Raw genomic sequence first — 24,153 nt, 5'->3', positions numbered from 1 at the left:
TCAAGGTCGGATCCTGGAACAACACCTTCTCCAAAAACCTCTCAGGATACAATTCACTTCAGAGAAGCCTTAGAAGCTTTATCGCCTATGCAACAACAGCAATAACAACCTCACAATGGTGTCAAACAAAAAGTTGACACGAAGCAACATTCCATTATTATGTCGTCCACACCCATGAAAACTGTATTGGAGGAAGCACAGAAGAAAAGAGTCATTAAAGATATGAAAGCTAAGTGTGGATTAGTAAAGGTAATTGATGCCCCAAAGATTGTTCCAACAGAAACTTAAGCTTTTGAAGAAGTCACGTCAAGTTGAGGATAAATCAAAAATAAAATCAAGCACTACCAAATGCAAGGCCACATCCAAAGGCAAAGAAGAAAAGGTGCAGCAGACAGATTTCTTTTGAAGAAACATCTTCTGAAGAAGAAATAGATGAGTCAATGTTATGTGACGACGATGAAGTGGACGACGAAATAGATTTATTATCTAAAGACTGTGAAATGTGTTTAGTCTTTGGGGAATATGGCATTAAAACTGAACTGTGGTATCGGTGTGTATTTTGTGGGAAGTGGGCACACACAGACTGCAGCGGCTATGATACTCCTGAAAACTACATTTGTGACTTTTGCTCTACTTCTTAAAATGATTTGTTTTCCTTTGAGACTTATCTGTTATATTTCTTTATCTATAGTCATGACATACAAATAAGTATTATATATAACTTTGTAACAATATACATTTTACTGATATACATTCATGTTATTATTTGTCACTAATGTTGGCATTACTCCAAAGTGGTGTCAAAATTGCCCCAGCGACCGGGGAAATACCGACATCCAGTAGACATTGCTATATACACGTTTTTCATTTTATAAATGTAATTAGTTTAACAAAACTATATTTTTAAGGAAAGCAGAAACCCCAATTAAACTTTAGGTACCTCAATGAAAAACGTGACTAAGTCAGTAAAAATTTAAAAATTAAAAATGTCTTAAGGTGTCGGCATTGCCCCGGTCTACCCTACATATTCTTCACCATAAATAGAGTACTATAAATATTTCAAAGTTATAGTTAGTCCACCATCTAGACCTCACAAAAGTAAGTGAATAATTCAGATAAGTGTGTTTTCTTTTTCTTTCAACAACCTTCATAGGTTCTCAGTAATGACTGATGTCGCACCATCACGGAGTACGGTGCCCTTGCTCCTTGTGCCCGAATTGATCAACTGCCTGATATACATCAGTCCTATTCACACATAATCGTGGCGCAGTAGCCACAGTCCCATTTCTCATGCTCGTATGTAAAATATCAGATGTTCAAGATGGTGGAAAGCGGAGGATCTCTAGCATTTGCATTGAAATTCTCGAGGCACTACAATTTCCCTGCACAAACTGAGGGGTTTTGGGTGGAGGTTGGTATAAAAAGATTGACACAGTGATATCTTGTGATCTTGATAATTATATTGTAGTTTACAAAACTGCAGGATGAAGATTTACTATTGTGGATGAACTATAGTTTGCAATAATGATTTGCTGCAACTAAAAGACAGCTGACTAGAGAATTATAAAAGTTTACAGTACTAACTGTGTGCTTCCACGGCAGATTGCTGATTTACATTTAAAATAGCCATGTCTGAAATTTTGATAATTTATAAATTCTTAATCAGTGGCCTAACTGAATAACGAATAGAGTTATCTGCTTCAGAAAAATTCATCCAATAAAAGTATAATGTAAAATCCGAGAATCTAACAAATATAATGAATCAAATGACAAAAGTATGTTTTCTTGTGGTCAAACTTAAATTATGAAAACTGAAAACACATTACTAGAAAGAATTAAAACAGAATTTACTAATGAGTGGTATCAATCCTCTCAAAACTACTGATTAGCTCACATAAAAGTTTACCATTACACACTGCTATAATAATTTCCATTATCACTTTCTCTCAATTAATATGGTCCCAAATAAATCTAAACGTGCCACTACAACCAGCCAAGTGTAGGTTATCACATGGATAATGAAATTATACGAAACATTGAATGAACAGTATTTTGGCAGTTTTAGTTACACATGGCCTGTACACTAGTGCGTACAACCAAATTCAAATAAAAGGAAAAAATTAGTTATTTAAGAGTAGTGGAATAACAGGAGTTGGGTCAAATGCATTTCGATATGTGTCGAGTGGAAACAGTGTTGGAGAGGTGGCCAGTGGCATTTGTGACATAGACTGGCCCAGTCTGGCAAAGGATGCTGGAGTCAGCAGTGGCCCATCATGTGGACAAGATGTGGCGTGTTCCCCCAGGCAGTGACAGCAGCTGACAGAACAGTTTGGTCAAAATAGTTGCAGAGGTCCTGATGGTGAAGGCAGGCATCAGTCAGTGTCAGCAATAGCAGTTGGCCTGTTTATATCACTTGGCTAGAAGTACACCAGAGCAGGTAGAGTCAATCTACAGCCCCCAGCATGGTATACGGCAGTGAGGTGTGCCTGCACAGAGCAACAAACATGTACAGTGTTTGTCCACTCAGGCAATGATAGGGGGCCAGCTAAATGGCCCAGGCTTGACCCTGGTCTGCCAGGAGGGTGACCAGTAGCAGATGACAAGTCACCGATTGGGTGACACACTGCTAGAAAGGCACCAAGTGATCGGCAACCGGGATTATCACAGACAGTGGCCTGCAGTTAGTGAAGGCAAAGTCTGGTGATGGCAGTTCATTGACTCATCTTGGTTCAACCATCCTGAGCCTCCCCTCATGTCTAATAGCTGGTGAAGACTGCATAATGCATGCCTAAATTAGGTGGTACATATGCCAGCCTCTGTGGTTATTACTTCTGAAATAGCAAGGCTCCTGACCTCTAGGTCATAACAAGCTGGATGTACTGGGTGTAACTGTTGGGCAGTCATGACTCCATTTGCCCCAGCTGTCCTTTCAAATCTGCTCCTCCAGGAGCCCTGTCAGTGCTGTAATGTTTCAAAATCCCTTCTTCAAAGCTCTGTGTGATAACTTCTCAAATCTCAGTTTACTGAATGTTTGTTCTTGTTCCAGGACACCTAGTTACTGGAGTGCCTTGCAGTACCCTCCTCATGACATCATTTTGCTGTAGTGGTCATAAGAGCCATTCACCAGAGCAGGCACAACCGAGGCACATAGCAGGTTTCATTTTCCTATTTTCTTTATTATTGCTTAAATTTTGTTTCTCATAAAAAGTTGTGTGCCTGCTAATCCAGTAGTATTCTTTTTTCCTGTAGAAAAATTTGGCTAAAGCTTCAGAATGTTTTATTTAGCTATCTTTTTCACATTTCCACCTGATCTGATATCCACAACACACTTATACTTCATTCAAAACATTGTAAAGTAATTTAATTTTCTGAAATACGGTAACAAAACGTATGCTATCATGCTATTAAATTTTAGTCAGCACAAATTAAAATATCAAAACAGCTTGTAATGGCAGTCTTGCAACATGCAATATACTATATTTTTTATAATATATAACTGCAGTCCCCACCATGAACCATGGACCTTCTTGTTGGTGGGGAGACTTGCGTGCCTCAGTGATACAGATAGCCATAACGTAGGTGCAACCACAATGGAGGGGTATCTGTTGAGAGGCCAGACAAATGTGTGATTCCTGGAGAACGGCAGCAGCCTTTTCGGTAGTTGCAGGGGCAACAGTCTGGATGACTGAATAATCTGGCCTTGTAACACTAACCAAAACAGCCTTGCTGTGCTGGTACTGTGAATGGCTGAAAGCAAGGGGAAACTACAGCCGTAATTTTTCCCGAGGGCATGCAGCTTTACTGTATGGTTAAATGATGATGCCACCTGCTTGGTTAAAATATTCCAGAAGTAAAATAGTCCCCTATTTGAATCTCCATGTGGGGACTACTCAGGAGGACATTGTTATCAGGAGAAAGAAAACAAATGTTCTACGGATCCGAGCGTGGAAAGTCGGATCCCTTAATTGGGCAGGTAGGTTATAAAATTTAAAAAGGGAAATGGATAGGTTAAAGTTAGATATAGTGGGAATTAGTGAAGTGGCAGGAGGAACAAGACTTCTGGTCAGGTGAATACAGGGTTACAAATACAAAATCAAATAGGGGTAATGCAGGTGTAGGTTTAATAATGAATAGTAAAATAGGAATTTGGGTAACCTACTACAAACAGCATAGTGAACGCATTATTGTGGCCAAGACAGATAAGAAGCCCTCGCCTACCACAGTAGTACAAGTTTATATGCCAACTAGCTCCGCAGATGACGAAGAGATTAATGAGATTTATGATGAGATGAAAGAAATTATTCAGATAGTGAAGGGAGACGAAAATTTAATATTCATGGGTGACTGGAACTTGATAGTAGCAAAAAGAAGAGAAGTAAACATAGTAGGTGAATATGGAATGGGAGTAAGGAGTGAAAGAGGAAGCTGCTGGTAGAATTTGGCACAGAGCGTAACTTAATCGTAGCTAACTCTTGGTGCAAGAATCATAAAAGATGGTTGTATACATGAAAGAAGCCTGTAGGTACTGGAAGGTCTCAGATAGATTATGTAATGGTAAGACAGAGATTCGGGAACCAGGTTTTAAATTGTAACACATTTCCAGGGGCAGATGTGGACTCTGATCACAATCTATTGGTTATGAACTGTAGATTAAAACTGAAGAAACTGCAAAAAGGTGGGAATTTGAGGTGATGGGACCTGGATAAACTGAAAGAACCAGAGGTTGTAGAGAGCTTCAGGGAGAGCATTAGGGAATGATTGACAAGAATGGGGGAAAGAAATACAGTAGAAGAAGAATGGGTAGCTTTGAGAGATGAAATAGTGAAGGTAGCAGAGGATCAAGTAGGTAGAAAGATGATGGCTAATAGAAATCCTTGGGTAACAGATGATATATTGAATTTAATTGATGAAACGAGAAAATACAAAAATGCAGGCAAAAAGGAATACAAACGTCTCAAAAATGAGATCGACAGGAAGTGTAAAATGGTTAAGCAGGGATGGCTAGAGGACAAAAGTAAGGATGTAGAGGTGTATCTCACTAGGGTAAGATAGATATTGGAACAGGAAAATTAAAGAGACCTTTGGAGAAAAGAGAACCACTTGCATGAATATCAAGAGCTCAGATGGAAACCCAGTTCTAAGCAAAGAAGGGAAAGCACAAAGGTGGAAGGAGTATATAGAGGGTCTATACAAGGGTGATGTTCTTGAGGACAATATTATAGAAATGGAAGAGAATGTAGATGAAGATGACATAGGAGATACGATACTGTGTGAAGAGTTTGACAGGGCACTGAAAGACTTAAATCAAAACAAGGCCCTGGGAGTAGACAACATTTCCTTAGAACTACCGACAGCCTTGGGAGAGCCAGGCCTAACAAAACTCTATCATCTAGTGAGCAAGATGTAAGACACAGGTGAAATACCCTCAGACTTCAAGTAGAATATAATAATTCCAATTCCAAAGAAAGCAGGTGTTGACAGATGTGAAAATTACCAACAATCAGTTAAATAAGCCATGGCTGCAAAATACTAACGTGAATTCTTTACAGACAAATGGAAAAACTGGTAGAAGCCAACCTCTGGAAAATCAATTTGGATTCCGTACAAATATTGGAACACGTGAGGCAATACTGACCCTATGACTTATCTTAGAAAATAGATTAAGGGAAGGCAAACCTACGTTTCTAGCATTTATAGACATAGAGAAAGCTTTTGACAATGTTGACTGGAATACTCTCTTCCAAATTCTGAATGTGGTGGGGGTAAAATACAGGGAGCAAAAGGCTATTTACAATTTGTACAGAAACTAGATGGCAGTTATAAGAGTCGAGGGGCATGAAAGGGAAGCAGTAGTTGGGAAGGGAGTCAGACAGGGTTGTAGCCTATCCACAATGTTATTCAGTCTGTATATTGAGCAAGCAGTAAAGGGGAAAAAAAAGAAAAAATTGGAGTAGGAATTAAAATCCATGGAGAAGAAATAAAAACTTTGAGGTTTGCTGACGACATTGTAATTCTGTCAGAGATAGCAAAGGACCTGTAAGAGCAGCTGAACAGAATGGACAGTGTCTTGAAAGGAGGATATGAGATGAACATCAACAAAAGCAAAACGAGGATAATGGAATGTAGTTGAATTAAATCAGGTGATACTGCGGGAATTAGATTAGGAAATGAGACACTTAAAGTAGTAAATAAGTTTTGCTATTTGGGGAGCAAAATAACTGATGATGGTCAAAGTTGAGAGGATATAAAATGAAGACTGGTAATGGCAAGGAAAGCGTTTTTGAAGAAGAGAAATTTGTTAACATCGAGTATAGATTTAATTGTCAGGAAGTCGTTTCTGAAATTATTTGTGCAGAGTGTAGCCACGTATGGAAGTGAAATAGTTTAGACAAGAAGAGAATAGAAGCTTTTGAAATATGGTCCTACAGAAGAATGTTGAAGATTAGATGGGTAGATCACATAACTAATGAGGAGGTATTGAATAGAAATTTGTGACACAACCAGACTAGAAGAAGGGATTGGTTGGTAGGGCATATTCTGAGGCATCAAGGGATCACCAATTTAGTATTGGAGGGCAGTGTGGAGGGTAAAAATTGTAGAGGAAAATGGAAATGCCGTGTGGCTAGGGCCTCCCGTCAGGTAGACTGTTCGCCTGGTGCAAGTCTTTCGAGTTGATGCCACTTCGGCGACTTTGTAGAGGGAGACCAAGAGATGAACACACTAAACAGATTCAGAAGGATATAGGTTGCAGTAGGTACTGGGAGATGAAGAAGCTTGCACAGGATAGAGTAGCATGGAGAGCTGCATCAAACCAGTCTCTGCACTGAAGACCACAACAACAACAACAAGATCACAACAACAACTGCAGTATCCATTTGGTGATTCTCCAGAACTACTAATTTTTCTTAATATGATTTCATTACCTACTTTCATGCATATATCACTCTTCCTTCATTTATACTATATTTTCTCCAGCTTAGTGCTTGTACATTTATTCATGAAATTTTTACAGTGCTCAATAAACCGTGTAGATGCTTTTTCCTTTAGAGTTCTGTAGTCTCTCACTTCCTCTGTTTTGCTCAACATTTGTCAGTTCATAATTTAAAGACTGATCTACTTTAAATCTCCTTTTCATTTTCTCTGGATGAGAATGAGGTTGGTACAGTTTAGAAGAGAAACATGAAATAAATCCAAGATTTTTATTAATATAGCCCAAACACAAGTGTAATTTACAGAGAGCTGACATAAAATACTGCCACAGAATTTACAAATAAAAAAATGAGGAATATTACAATTTGTGACATAACAAAAGTTAAAATGCAGAGAGTCTTTTTGCTTATGGACAGATCATCAATATGTTAACTAATAATCCCTCAAGGAATATAATCTAATGTACAGTTTCTGATAACTGTAATTACTGGAGATTTTGTATGACACCTGAACTGCTAATTAACTTTGCTAGTATTAGAACAATGTTGCAGATTTTCCATATCTTATACTCCACCAGGATAAGTAATTCGAGCTGGACCACTCAGTTGTCCACTAGTTGTACGGCCATACAACAGAATCACCATTGGCGAACTTAAATCCAAGCAATGAAGAAGAGCACGATTGCGAGTCCCACTCCAAACTTTGCACTGCAGTACACCATTGACATAAATCTGTAATGAGAAATAAGCACCTCTTCACGTCACTGTTGATTTCACAAGGGATATACACTCAAGTGCCAAAGAAACTGGTATAGGCATGGGTATTCAAATACAGAGATATGTGAACAGGCAGAATACGGCACTGTGGTCAGCAAGGCCTATACAAGACAACTAGTGTATGGTGCAGTTGTTACATTGGTTACTGCTATTGCAATGGCAGGTTATCAAGATTTAAGTGAGTTTGAATAGTATTATAGTCAGTGTATGAGCGATGGAACACAGCATCTCCGAAGCAGCGATGTAGTGGGGATTTTCCCATATGACCATTTCACGAGTGTACTGTGAATATCAAGAATGCAGTAAAACATAAAATCTCTGACATCGCTGCAACCGGAAGAAGATCCTGCAAGAACGGAACAAACAATGACTCAAAGAATTGTTTAACATGACAGAATGCTGCGGATTTCAATCCTGGGCCATTGGCAAGTGTTAGCGTGAAAACCATTCAACGAAACATCGCCGATATGGGCTTTCGGAGCCGAGGGCCCACTCGTGTACCCTTGCTGACTGCACAACACAAAGCTTTACAACCTGCCTGGGCCCATCAACACCAACATTGGATTGTTGATGACTGAAAACATGTTGCCTGGTCAGACAAGTCTCATTTCAAATTGTATCTAATGGATGGAGTGTACAGGTATGGGGACAACCTCATGAATCTGTGGATCCTGCATGTCAGCAGGAAGAGGCTCTGTAATGATGTGGGACATGTGCAGTTGGAACGATACGGGACACCTGGTACATCTAGATATGACTCTGATAGGTGATACGTATGTAAGAATCCTGTCTGGGTACCTGCATCCATTCGTGTCCATTGTGCATTCCGATGGACTTGGGCAATTCCAGCAGGAGAATGTGATATTGCCACTTGTCCAGAACTGCTACAGAGTGGCTCCAGGACCATTCTTCTAAGTTTAACCACTTCCGCTGGCCACCAGACTCCCCAGATATGAGCATTATTGAGCATATCTGGGATGCCTTGCAACATGCTGTTCAGAAGAGATCTCCACCCCCTTATACTCTTACGGATTTATGGACAGCCCTGCAGGATTCATGGTGTCAATTCCCTCCAGCACTACTTCAGACATTAGTCAAGTCTATGCCACGTCATGTACCAGCACTTCTGCATGCTAGTGGGGGCACTACACGATATTAGGCAGAAGTACCACTTTCTTTGGCTCTTCAGTGTATCAGAAATTCTAATTAGCTTTTACAAATGCTTAACAATGGAGATGGATATCACAAACTAAGAAGAAATATAATCATTGAACAAAAACTTGAATCTAATACATTGCACCATGTCCCTATGCAAGGACAAAAAAGAAATGAAACTGCTTGCATTACTAAACAATTAATTATTGTTCAGCAATGATGCTTGAATTAAGTGACATAAAACTGTGCACAAATACTGTGATAGGTTTCATTAAAACTGATCAACTTGTTGATATTGGAATAGCAGTTTACTGCAGATATGTTCTTCTGTACGACCGGGAGGAAAAAAATGATGGAACTTCATGGAAACAACATATAGAAATGTTTTCAGTAGTGGAAAGAACAAATTTAGATGAGTGTTGTGTCTAGTGGACCCTACTTTGAAGGCAGCCAATGCTGTGTGGTAGCCACATGTTTGCTACATATATGGATTTGAAGCATCAGTTGGTTTCTTTTGTGTCAGAACTTGCATGCATTTCCTGGATGAGATTAAGAACATACCTGTAGTAAAATCCCTGGCCAGTGCTACCAAGATACCTGAATTCTAAGAAACTCCTCATAATTCACCTGAAAACTGATGCTGTCAAAAAGCATCTCATCTTCCCAGCATTCTTTGTAGAAGTTTTGCGTTTATTGTTTTCAGCAGCATAGTATCCCATACTTCATAAGGAAACTAGCAAATTAGCTCACAGGCAAGTAGCAAAACAAAGCTGTATCATAGCTAGAGCTAAGCTTTTTAGGTATGAGGAACTAAACATTTTTTGCTATTGATACGTGTTGTTGACTGACCTCCTAAGCTCAGTGAGTTAGCACATTTTGTATACAGATCAGTACTAAAATTTAACATAAGGAACTGCATGGCATAGTTTGTGAGCCCATTAACTATTGGTTTTGCAGATCAATTTTGTTCAGTAGACCTGTCCATACAGATATTATCAATGACAAATATATATATGCACTCCCCAAAAACACCTCGGTCAGTGAAGGTTATCACAGGGTTGTGGGTTTCCATGGGACCTCCTGTCTCTCTCAGCTCTGTGTCAGCTTTTGGAGTTCAAGTTCTGGATATACTAAGTACCAAATTAGATGCATTACACATGTGGTATAGGTTGGAAAAAGCTGCTGCGCAATTACATGGACAGTGACAAATTTTTGGCATGCACTGTGGCCAATGATGAAATGTGGTGCTTTTTATTTTCAATTATCTCATATATATTAGTTGTCGTGAAGATATAAAAAATGAGATCCATATCTATTCAAAAACATCTAAGTGGAGAAACATATAATTGTATTTTGACAGTTCCCTCTAGCTAGCTGATAAATTCAAAACTGATTTCATTATCATTTACATAGACATTTTGAAAATAATACCACTAAGGACCACACCATGAAAGCGCAAAAGCTGCAATACATCATGAACACAAACCTCAAATTGAAACTAGCTTTCTTTTTAGAGCACAGGTGTTGATATTTTGGTAGACAATTTTCTTTTAAAATATGTGATGTAGTGAAATATCTTTACAACAACATAATAGTTATCTTTCTGAATCCTTTAACCAGTATCTGATACTGTTTTACTTGAACAAGACTCTGATGCTTCAGTAGTCTCTCATTCAGAAGTGTATTCAAATGAATTACATAAAATTCATGTCAATCTCATCACTATGATAGGGGGTCACCTTCTGGGGAAACTCTAAAATAGCTAATAGCACTTTTAAACTACAAAAAAGGGCCATTAGAATCTTGTTTGGGTGCAAGCCTAGAGACTCTTGTAAACCCCTGTTTAAGAAATCTGGTATTCCCCCATTACCGTGTGTATACATTATGGAAACCCTTTTGTTCTTTAAATTAAATGTAATAGGCAAGGACCAGAGGCTACAAAAAAACTGTGATATACATGAGCACTTTACCAGACAAAACAGGAACTTACATATGACTCAAATCAGCACAGCACTGTGCCAAAAAGGTACTTTTCACATGGGAGTTAAGCTTTATAACAAACTTCCTGAAAACATAAAAGCTATCACTGAGGTCAATACTTTTGGAAAATCTCTAAAGTCATATTTACAGCATCACTGCTTTTATTCCATTGAAGAATATTTAAATTTATGAAATGTGTTGTATAAATACTTGTGCGTAAAGTGTATTATTGTAAGCTTAAATATGTATTATTGTAAGCTTAAATATGTATGCCTTGAAATTACTTTCAGCCTGTATATTTATAACTTGACTTGTCCAATGTCTTATGCATAAGCTGCTATGTAGACAACAGGACCAATAAAATACAATCTACAATCTACAACTAAAATACAAAATTAGAGGAAATCCAAAAGGAGGAAAAGAAAAAGTCTATGCAATTTAAAATTAGTCCTCTTTAATGTCATAACAGATCATGTTTCCTTATTTCATATTTCATACACTTCTTGTAGATATTGTAGAAGCCATCAATATGGGCTGATACAGTTCTAGACAGGAAACAGATGGATAAAATGGAAAATTTCACATCTCTCAGAAGCAAAATTACAGTAAACTGACAAAGCCAGAAAGCTCTTATGTTTAGAATAAATCATATCAAGACATCTTACAACAAAAAGAGGAATTCTTCTCAATTACACATCAACATGGTAGTCAATAAACAATTTATTAAGAAATTGTCTGAAGTTTTCTCTTTTATAGGTATGAAACACAGACTACTAGAGTGCAAGGAAGAAAAGAAACAATACTTTTGAGATGTGGTGCTATTACTGTAAGTTTAAGATATTGTGAATAATCAGCTCTACCAACAAAGAGGTTCTTCAGGATGTAGAGATCCTACTGAATAACATGTCTTTAATAGTATGTGTCTTTGAGGCCACTCATATTTGAGTCTTTGCTGGTCTTAATAATGATCATAAGACTGTTACAGCATCACTGAAAATACTAAGAAGTTTTGGTCTTATGTCAAATTAGTAAATGAATTGAAGCCACCTGTGCAGACACTCTTTGACTATAATGGCATTTAAATGGAGGATAACATACAGAATGCTGAAATACTACATGCCTTTTTCCAAAACTTTTTTGATATGGATGATTGTACTGTGGTTCCTTCTTTAAATTTTTATATTAATGTTAAGTTGATATATCTATATAAGTGATTACAGTGTAGAAAACAACAGAAACTGCTCAACAGAGAATAGGCCATTGGACTTATTGGGATACTAATATGATGCTACATAAAGAATGCGAAAGAACTTGCTACTCTTCTAGCAGCTGTGTGCTGGAGGAGTGAAGCAATCTTACTGACTGGAAGAATGTACAGGTTACTCTCATTTTCAAGAAGAGTCATCAAACAGATGCAAAAACAATAGGCCTATTCTCTGATGTTGATCTGTTGTATAATTCTGGAACATGTTTTATGCTCAAGTATTATGATATTTCTTGAGACCAAAAATCTCCTCTGTAGAAATCAACACAAGTTCCAAAAGCAGTGATCATGTGAAACTCTGTTTATCCACGAAACCTCAGCAAGAAGTAGATACTGAGAACATACAGACTATCAGGCCAGCTGTGTGGTTAGAGTGAAGAGTTTCTATGAACAGAATACAACACTGTTTCAGAGCACTTGCACATTGATCTCTTGAAAACATGTCATTACTGGAATGATTTGTAGTAAGAAAATGACAGGAAATGTCCTATCAGGGGTTAAAGAACTTTGTCTTTTGTTGTTTTGACATTATGATATATACTAAGAAAGTGTCCTGTTTCAAGGCAATGGCACATTGAAGATGTATCAAAACACGTCATTCTTAGTATGATTTGTTATGAAAAATTTCATTAATGATATATCAGTGATATGGCAGTGTGGTGGATATTGCCTTGATCTACAGAGTCACAGGATTATGTTCATGAGTTCATATTGTCCAGTCTTTAAATTTTTTATTCTTCTTTGCATTTTTTAAAAGATTGTGAGAACCTTATTTAATAGAAGCATGTTCTGTAACATTAGATGTTATGTATACAAAAGAGGTCTCTTTCTCAACAGAGAGTTTGTTTCATTGTGTGAACATGCTAGAGAATATAGATCAGTGACGATTGTTTTCTAGGTAACTGCTTGATTCAGTCAAAATTCAAGTCACAGTCATGGCACAAGACCTAGGACGTCTTGTAAACATTACCCTTGCATTGCATGGAGTCCTAAATGCTTGGATTAAATGTCTCAAGTCTAAAACTGAAAATACAATAAATATTATTTGTGCACCAAAATTAAATTACACATCATTAAATATCTCTCCAAAATAAGTCTTTTAATATGCTTTTTTGTCTTGTAGCATGTTTTTCTGTGAAAGTGGTGGTAAATGTGATGTTACCATATAAATATCTTACCTGAGAGATTTTATCTTGAACTTAGCTTCTGGTATTATACAGAAGGTTATTATGAAATGTAAAGCAGATGCAATATGTGTAAAATTTGGCAAAAGTGTGATATAGTTGTGTCCCCCCCTCCCCTGCCATTGGCCCTCTGCCTCGAGTGACAATTGCTGCCCGCCACTCATCCGGCAGTGAGGGTGGATTCACAACATCATATACACCGATACAGCAGAAGATGCCTAATCAGCAGAGTCCATGGGCAAAAAACATGACACTTGAGGTGCTCCATGTGACATGCCAGATTCCCCACTACCACTACACCCCAGGACAGCAACCTGAAGACAATTGACCATAGCCAAAAGTGCCTTCAGCTATAGCAAACTGCAGGTAGCTCCTCCTGTGCCTGCACACAGCATTCACACATCCTATCTATTCCAGCATGAACAACTTAAGAAGTACACTATACAAGCATACAGAGATACCTAAATATCCAGCCTGCTACTCTCCTCCCTTAATGAGCTGTGTAGATGGCTATTCAAAAGAAATGACAACTGTGCCACAGACTGTCTGACTCTACAATTTACAGTTACAAAAACACAAGGTTACAACTCTTAAGTACAAAAACATGCAGCATAGAATTTGAGAGTTATACTACTAACAAGGGAACCTCCCCACCGCACCACCCTCAGATTGAGTTATAAGTTGGCACAGTGGATAGGCCTTCAAAAACTGAACACAGATCAATTGAGAAAACAGGAAGAAGTTGTGTGGAACTGTGAAAAAAATAAGCAAAATATACAAACTGAGTAGTTCATGGGAAGATATCCAATATCAAGAACATTAGGAATGCAGGAGAGCTGTGGTCTCGTGGTAACGTGAGCAGCTGCGGAACGAAAGGTCCTTGGTTCAGTTCTCCCATCGAGTGAAAATTTTAATTTTTTATTTTCAGTTTATGTGACAAAATCTTATGTTTTCATCACTTTTTTGGGAGTGATTATCACATCCACAAGAGAACCTAAATCGGGCAGGGTAGAAGAATCTTTGTACCCATTCGCCAAGTGTACAAGTTAGGTGGGTCGACAACATATTCCTGTCATGTGACGCACATGCCATCACCAGTGTGTATATCAGACATGTTTTCCTGTGGAGGAATCGGTTGACCTATGACCTTGCGATTAAATGTTTTCGGTTCCCATTGGAGAGGCACATCCTTTCGTCTACTAATCGCACGGTTTTGCGATGCGGTCACAAAACAAAGACACTAAACTTATTACAGTGAACAGAGACGTCAGTGAACGAACGGACAGATAATAACGATGCAAAAATAAAGAAAGTAAAATTTTCACTCGAGGGAAGACTTGAACCAGGGACTTCTCATTCTGCAGCTGCTCACGTTACCACTGGACCACGCCGCTCTTGCACTTACATTGTCATGATGTTGCCTATGTGGTCCATGGACTACTCAGTTTGTATATTTTGCTTATTTTTTCACAGTTCCACACAACTTCTTCCTGTTTTCTCAATTAATCTGTGTTCAGTTTATCAAGGCCTATCCACTGTGCCAACTTATAACTAAATCTGAGGGGGGTGCGATGGGGAGGTTCCCCTGTAAGAATGTAGAAAAAACTAAATATGTAACTTGCTGCTCTGCAGGTACGTAACAGATGCCAGTTGGAACCTGTTTGTCTGAACTGGTTGAAACAAATGGTTGCTGGCTCTTCAAAGTAAAAAAATGAATGACAACTGAAGTACATGCTGCTGAATGTACACTTTACAGTTACAAAATGCAAGATTACACCTCTTAAACAGAAAAACATATGCAGAATTTAAGAATTAATCTAGAATGAAAACACAGGAGAAGTACTGCTCTGCGGGTGCATAACAGACCACAACTGGAACCTGGATGTAACAATTTGTAGAGGAATATGAAATGGAATGTACACTTATGAGAAATATAGTAATAGGTAAGGCAGACAGCAGAATTTGGTCCATTGCAGGGAACTGGAAAAATGTAGTTAAGTCTACAGAGGAGACTGCTGACAAATCATTTGCATGTGCCATTTTAAAATATTGCTCAACTGCATGAGACACCTACTAAACAGGACCCACAGCAGACATTGTACCACAAAGAAGGGTCGCATAAATAGTTACAGCTTTGTTTGTCTCAGAGAAGAGTGTTATTTAAAAATTAAAGAATGTGAACTGACAGAAGCTTGAAGTTACATGCCAATTACCTCTATATTCCTCAAAAAGTTTCAAGAACCAGTATTAAGGGGAAAATGTGGAAACATTCTTCAGTCCACTATGTGTTGCTTCAACAGGAACTGCAAGGATGATATTAGACTAAATACAGCATACACAGAGGCATTTATATATTCTTCACACTTTCAACATGATTTGATTGCATTTGATGCCATGCTAAGAACCCTCTGCCATGCACTTCACAGTGATTTGCCAAGTATGTGTGTAAATTTAGATTTAGAAAACACACACAAACAAAATATCTTAAATAACTAAATTTTCAAATTAGCCCTGATTCTGCCTGGGTGACAAGATATGGTCTGCATCTGCATTTTTGTTTGGAACAAATATTTCCTCTATAGTAACTATCATATATTTGTCTTCTCATTTACAGTGAAAAGTCAGTTGATGGAGCTCAAAGTCTATTTGAAAACAAATGACAAATTATGCACTTGGTTGTGTGCCCAGTGTTATTGCACATACCAACATCAGAATGTGATGAACTTTTGCTATTTCAGTTATATAAAGTAAACTGATCATGTGACAGTAAGAAAATTACTCTGTGAGTGCTGAGCTGTTGTAACATGTTTTGTTACAATGTTGTCTTGGATGTGCTTAGTGCTGTTGTAGGGCCTTGGTACTCTGGCTTAGTACCAGGCTGACAAATGATGATTGCCTCAGTGTGAGAGTCTTTGTTATTAGTTAATTTGTTTGGAATTGTAAACTGTTGGAAAGTTGTATTGTTTGAGCATGCAGACTGGCCCTGATGGATGCCGTGCATTTTAAAAGTTGGATAATGACTGCAGTTTTATTACGAGTTGCGGTACCTGCTGGTTGGGCAGTTATTCCAAACTATGGCATCTCAGTTCCAAAATGCAGGATGCATAATCAAGAAAACAGGTGGTCCACAAAAATCATGTTCATCTCAGAAAAGACAAAAAAGTAAAAAGAAGTATCATTCTATTGTTGATATTGGTACAGAACTGTCATTGAGTATTGTGAAACTGCTTTATGTATGACAAAGAAAATAACCAATTATTGATAATATAATGCAAATGGACAGATAAAATAATCTACTCACCAAGTGCAGCATGGGAAAACACACACACACACACACACACAAAAGGATTTAACTTTCACAAGCTTTCAGAGTCAGTGGCACCTTCTTCTGGCAGAAGAGCTGAAGGGAAGGAAGAGCAGTGAAGTAAAAAGGACTAAAGAGATTTAGGGAAAGGGGTACAGTTTAGAAAAGACACCCAGAACCCTGGGTTAGGGAAGACTTACTAGATAGGATGAGAAGGAAAGACTGATTGTTGGGGACTGCACTAGATGGGATTTGGAAATCTGAAAACTTAATGGTGAAAGACAGGATAATATGCAAGACACAGATTACTGCACGAGTTAATAAGGGTGAAAAGCTAAGTGCATTGTATGTAACTGAGATGGGAGGGGGACAGTGAAAAATGGACAAGTCAGAAAATGAAAGTTGTAGAAAACTGAAATGGAGCAAAGAAAGGTGTAGTTACTGTGAATAAATGCTGAGATGGAAGTAATTAACGTAAATTAAGGCCAAATGGATGGTGCGAGCCAAGGATATGTTGTAGTACTAGTTCCCACTTGCGGAGTTCTAACAAACTGGTGTCTTGGGCAAGATTCCAGATGGTGCGAGTGGTGAAGTAGGCACTGAGGTCATGACTGTCATGTTTATATATGAACATTCATTGTAAATGTGGCCTTCCATTATATCATCAATTTAACAGAAGACATAAGATATTTGTTAAATGTAGATATACTTTCTATTATTTACTTTCTATTATTTAGAGTTGGTAATAGTTTACAGATTCTAGCATGAGGACAACAGCAGCCCACATCGAGACATAATAACAAAATTTACCTGAATAGTATTCAAAGAAGCAGTAGCGCAAAGTTCGAGGGGAATTCATACTCATTATATGGACACACACATCATTTCAGATGTAGTGAACACTAGATTCTGGTGATTCAGTGAAGGACCCTGAATACTTCTGTGCTGGAAATTCAATTACATTTGATAAAGAAGAATGTATCAAAAGAATGTATTAAAAGAACATTAAGAAGTAATTAATGATTTCGAAGGAAGATTGTGTCACAAAATAGTGCCATTGTCTTTAGCACCATTGTCACCAGCCAAAACTACAATACAGAGCACAGGCCATTACATGCATTGTAATTCAGGAGACTTAACAAGCATTGCTTTGTCAATGAACAATCATTAAGTCAGTCAATAACTGTTACTAAGTGGAAGAATTTGTTACAGCCCATTAACAGGAAGACTGGCAGCTGAATTTGTGAACGCACTACGACTGTTTCATCATTTCCATAACCACACCATGGCATTGGGCAATGGCAGCTTCCTTAACTATGTCATGGTATCAAGAAATGATAGTGTCATCCGCACACCCACCATCAGCAATACATTTTATCCAGCACACCAATCCAGCTTCCCATCAGCATCACTATGTGCCAGGCCTACAACTGACTTTAGTGAGCTGTATTTAATCCACAGAGATTATTATTATTATTATTATTATTATTATTATTCTTTCTGTTCTCAGACGTTATGTCTGGTTAAAAATGGAAAGTGATGCGGACCTTGATCAAGTGTGACTTCATTTAACTGTACGGTATATGTTACATTGCATTTAGGAACTTTCAGGTAATTGAACATGTATCAATAATTACAGATTTCTGTAGTTGTATATATGAGTTTGGATGTAGCTGTAGTGCGCTGATGTACTGGTGGATGTTGTGTGGTATGACTCCTGTAGTTCATAGTATAATTGGTATACTGTCAACTTTATCCTGATGTCACATGTCCTTGACTTCTTCAGCCACTTGGAGGTATTTTTCATTTTTTTCTCCTGTTTTCTTCTGTATATTTGTTGTATTGGGTATGGATATTTCGATTAGTTGTGTTAATTTCTTCTTTTTATTGGTGAGTATGATGTCAGGTTTGTTATGTGGTGTTGTTTTATGTTATAATGGTTCTGTTCCAGTATAATTTGTATTCATCATTCTCCAGTACATTTTGTGATGCATACTTGTATGTGGGAACATGTTGTTTTATTAGTTTCTGTTGTATGGCAAGTTGTTGATGTATTATTTTTGCTACATTGTCGTGTCTTCTGGGGTATTCTGTATTTGCTAGTATTGTACATCCACTTGTGATGTGATCTACTGTTTCTATTTGCTGTTTGCAAAGTCTGCATTTATCTGTTGTGGTATTGGGATCTTTAATAATATGCTTGCTGTAATATCTGGTGTTTATTGTTTAATCCTGTATTGCAATCATGAATTCTTCCATCTCACTGTATATATTGCCTTTTCTTAGCCATGTGTTGGATGCGTCTTGATCGATGTGTGGCTGTGTTAGATGATACGGGTGCTTGCCATGTAGGTTTTCTTTTTCCAATTTACTTTCTTTGTATCTGTTGATGTTATATGATCTAAAGGGTTGTAGAAGTGGTTATGAAATTGCAGTGGTGTAGCCGATGTATTTATATGAGTGATTGTTTTGTGTATTTTGCTAGTTTCTGCTCATTCTATAAAGAATTTTCTTAAATTGTCTACCTGTCCATAATGTATGGTTATAATAGAGGGAAACATTCCACGTAGGAAATATATATCTAAAAACAAAGATGATGTGACTTACCAAATGAAAGTGCTGGCAGGTCGACAGACACACAAACAAACACAAACATACACACAAAATTCAAGCTTTCGCAACAAACTGTTGCCTCATCAGGAAAGAGGGAAGGAGAGGGAAAGACGAAAGGATGTGGGTTTTAAGGGAGAGGGTAAGGAGTCATTCCAATCCCGGGAGCGGAAAGACTTACCTTAGGGTGAAACAAGGACGGGTATACACTCGAGTGTATACCCGTCCTTGTTTCACCCTAAGGTAAGTCTTTCCGCTCCCGGGATTGGAATGACTCCTTACCCTCTCCCTTAAAACCCACATCCTTTCGTCTTTCCCTGTCCTTCCCTCTTTCCTGATGAGGCAACAGTTTGTTGCGAAAGCTTGAATTTTGTGTGTATGTTTGTGTTTGTTTGTGTGTCTGTCGACCTGCCAGCACTTTCATTTGGTAAGTCACATCATCTTTGTTTTTAGATATATATGTCCATAATGTAGGTTTTTTATGTCGATAAATCCCCTTCCTCCTTCCTTTCTGCTTAATGTGAATCTTTCTGTTGCTGAATGTATGTGATGTATTCTATATTTGTGGCATTGTGATCGTGTAAGTGTATTGAGTACTTCTAGGTCTGTGTTACTCCATTTCACTACTCCAAATGAGTAGGCCAGTATTGGTATAGCATAAGTATGTATAGCTTTTGTCTTGTTTCTAGCTGTCAATTCTGTTTTCAGTATTTTTGTTAGTCTTTGTCTATATTTTTCTTTTAGTTCTTCTTTAATATTTGTATCATCTATTCCTATTTTTTGTCTGTATCCTAGATATTTATAGGCATCTGTTTTTTCCATCGCTTCTGTGCAGTCACTGTGGTTATCCAATATGTAATCTTCTTGTTTAGTGTGTTTTCCCTTGACTATGCTATTTTTCTTACATTTGTCTGTTCCAAAAGCCATATTTATATCTTTGCTGAATACTTCTGTTATCTTTAGTAATTGGTTGAGTTGTTGATTTGTTGCTGCCAGTAGTTTTAGATCATCCATGTATAGCAAATGTGTGATTTTGTGTTGGTATGTTCCAGTAATATTGTATCCATAATTTGTATTATTTAGCATGTTGGTTAGTGGGTTCAGAGCAAGGCAGAACCAGAAAGGACTTAATCAGTCTCCTTGGTATATTCCACGCTTAATCTGTATTGGCTGTGATGTGATATTATTTGAATTTGTTTGGATATTAAGTGTGGTTTTCCAATTTTTCATTACTATGTTTAGGAACTGTATCAATTTAAGATCTACTTTGTATATTTCCAATATTTGTAGTAACCATGAGTGGGGTACACTATCAAAGGAGTACACAATCAAAAGCTTTTTGGTAATCAATGTATGTGTAGTGTAGTGACCTATGTTTTGTTTTAGCTTGATATGCCACTGCTGCATCTATTATCAGTTGCTCTTTACATCCTTGTGCTCCTTTGCAACAGCCTTTTTGTTCTTCATTTATAATTTTGTTCTGTGTTGTATGTGTCATTAATTTCTGTGTAATGACTGAAGTTAATATTTTGTATGTTGTTGGTAGGCATGTTTTGGGGCGATATTTAACTGGGTTTGCTGTGTCTGCTTGATCTTTAGCTTTCAGATAAGTTATTCCAAGTGTAAATGTATCAGGGAATGTGTATGGGTCTGCAATGTAACTGTTAAATAATTTATATCTAAAAACAAAGATGATGTGACTTACCAAACGAAAGTGCTGGCAGGTCGATACACACACAAACAAATACAAACATACACACAAAATTCAAGCTTTTGCAACAAACTGTTGCCTCATCAGGAAAGAGGGAAGGAGAGGGAAAGACGAAAGGATGTGGGTTTTAAGGGAGAGGGTAAGGAGTCATTCCAATCCTGGGAGCGGAAAGACTTACCTTAGGGGAAAAAAAAGGACGGGTATACAATCGCACACACACACATACCCATCCACACATATACAGACACAAGCAGACATATTTAAAGACAAAGAGTTTGGGCAGAGATGTCAGTCGAGGCGGAAGTGCAGAGGCAAAGATGTTGTTGAATGACAGGTGAGGTATGAGTGGCGGCAACTTGAAATTAGCGGAGATTGAGGCCTGGTGGGTAACAGGAAGAGAGTATATATTGAAGAGCAAGTTCCCATCTCCGGAGTTCGGATAGGTTGGTGTTGGTGGGAAGTATCCAGATAACCCGGACGGTGTAATACTGTGCCAAGATGTGCTGGCCGTGCACCAAGGCATGATTAGCCACAGGGTGATCCTCATTACCAACAAACACTGTCTGCCTGTGTCCATTCATGCGAATGGACAGTTTGTTGCTGGTCATTCCCACATAGACTGCATCACAGTGTAGGCAGGTCAGTTGGTAAATCACGTGGGTGCTTTCACACGTGGCTCTGCCTTTGATCGTGTACACCTTCCGGGTTACAAGACTGGAGTAGGTGGTGGTGGGAGGGTTCATGGGACAGGTTTTAAATAATTTAGTTAGATGTGAATGTGTTGAGGTGAACTTCTATAGCCAGAAATTTGTTATTTTATCTTTTCCACGGGCTTTCCAATTGTGAGTAGAATTAATTGCTCGGGTGACTTCATGTTGCAAAATTATCACTTCAGGCATTTGTGGTATCATCTTTTGTGTGTCTGTTTCTGCTTGTATCCACCGTGCATGCCTGTTATGTTGTACCGGGTTTGACCATATGTTGTTCCAGAAGTTTTCCATGTCTGTTATGTTTGGTGGATTGTCTATTTTAATGTGTGTGTTATCTATTGTCTGGTAAACTTTCTTTTGGTTTGTGTTGGATGTTTGGTTTTGTTTCCTTCTATTTTCACTTTTTTGTATCTTCTAAGTCGTTTGGCCAATGCTTGTAATTTCTGCTTCTTTTCATCTAATTGCTCTATTGCTTCTTGTTGTGAGATTTTATCTAACCTTTTTCATTTTTTGTCTGATATTTCATTTCTTATAAATTGTGTTAGCTGTCCGATGTCTTTTCTCAGTCTTTCTATTCTGATCTGTAGCCTGTGTTGCCATGCTGGTTTTGTGGGTTTCTTCTGTGTGTTGGTTGGTTCTGATCTCCGCCTAGTGTGTATATTTAGTGTAGTGCGTGCTCCTATATAAACCATTAGTTGTAACTCTTCCATAGTTGTATTTTCATTTATTTTGTTGTGTATGATTGTGTTGATAGTTGTTATTGTTGTTTTGACTTGTGGGTTATTTGGTGGTCTATGCAAGAATTGTATGTATTTGTCTCTTTGTATTTTATATATGTCAGCTGAAATTTTTCTTCTATATCTAACATGTGTGTTTCATTCGTGTTCTATTTGTGCTCATTCTGGTGGCTGTCTTAAGATTTCATTTTTTCATTTACCTCTGATTGTTTAATTGATGCATGTTGTTCTTTGTTTGCTTGCTGTGGGATGTTTGAGTCCATTATTACACGGATCTGATCAGCTAGTCGTTGTTGTGTTAAAATTTTTAATTCTGGGTATCTGGTAATAAATGTTGTGTATACTTGTGATCTGTATCCAGTTGTGTTGGTTCCTAAGTTTGTTGCTTGGTAATAACAGAACATGAGGTGTCGCTTAACTTCATCTGACCATCTCATCCTTTGTCTTTGTTTTCCTTCTAGAGCGGTTGCAGGAAGCATATCCTGCAAAACACCTCTATTTGGATTTAAATCATTTTCCGTGTGGCTAGCAGTGTCGTTACCATTGTGGACGGGCATAGGGTTCAAGTGTCATCCCCGACCATGACAGCGCTTGTCCGACGCTTCATTAGTTCTGTCCTGAACCAACTAATCATACTAAAAGGGGGGTTAGCCCTATTAGTGGTTTGTTCTTTTTGTCGTCTTTTACGAGTGGCAGAACATACTGGAGGCCTATTCTTTTCCGGGACCTCCACAGGTTTTTATTATTATTATTATTATTATTATTATTATTATTACTATTCTTTTTCTCTTTATTATGGTACTGTCTGTTGTGGAATAGTTTGAATGTGTGTGGTACTGTCTGTTGTGGAATAGTTTGAAAGTGGCTCTACAGGGCATTCATTTAATGAAGTATGTATACTTAAGACAGTCCTTCATAGGAGAAGATTGACTGCAATGTTTTTGTTGTTCTCCTTGGATACCAGAAGTGATAAGAGGCACAGGTGTGCTCTTACAAGATTTTTAAGTTTGAGTGAAATGAGTGCTGAGCTCAATGCAAATAAGGCTGAAATAAAAGCAGAGCCATAACACTTAAATACTGATTTACAGTCTCAAGTTGATGAGCGGGGCCACGTTGGATATTACTAATATGAGCACAGATACTGAAGGTACTAAGCTAGACACTAACAATATGAGCATGGAAGGTCAAAGTATTAGGTTCAAAAAAGTTTCACAAAGACTAAAGAACAAATAATCACTGAACAAAATGATAGACTAGAACTCACTAGTGCCTGTTTAAGAGATAAGATAGATAAACAGATTCAAAGGCTTGAACAACATTTTACAGTGTTGCATGAGATTAATAAAAAAATTCACAGTTACAAATTACAATGTCTACTTTGGTGATACATTGGATACATTTGGGGATACATTCTGATGCAATTAAACAATGTGACTTTGTGAGAAACGAATCAAATGAACAGTTTAGAGATATGTATGATGATTTAAAGCAGGTTAAAGATCTAAAAAAAAATAAGAATTTGCCAAGGTACATAAACTAATCTCAGATGCGAAAGAAAGGTTAAATGTTTTAGAACAAAGAAAAGATTCTGTCATAACTATTTTCTCGGGCTTTACTCTAACAACTTTGGAACAGCAGGTCAGTAACTGAACTGAACCAAAGGTATGGGTATGATGGAATCATTTGTCAGTACACCTCCACAGGAGAAGCAGGTAGGACTGAGTATGAATTTCAAAAACTCTGGGAGAAACTAGTGAAGACAAAGGAGGAGTTTAATAAAAAGGGAGTTAAT

Source organism: Schistocerca piceifrons, chromosome 4 (genome assembly GCF_021461385.2).
Source record: "Schistocerca piceifrons isolate TAMUIC-IGC-003096 chromosome 4, iqSchPice1.1, whole genome shotgun sequence".
NCBI lineage: Eukaryota > Metazoa > Arthropoda > Insecta > Orthoptera > Acrididae > Schistocerca > Schistocerca piceifrons.
This window is presented reverse-complemented; position numbering follows the sequence as displayed.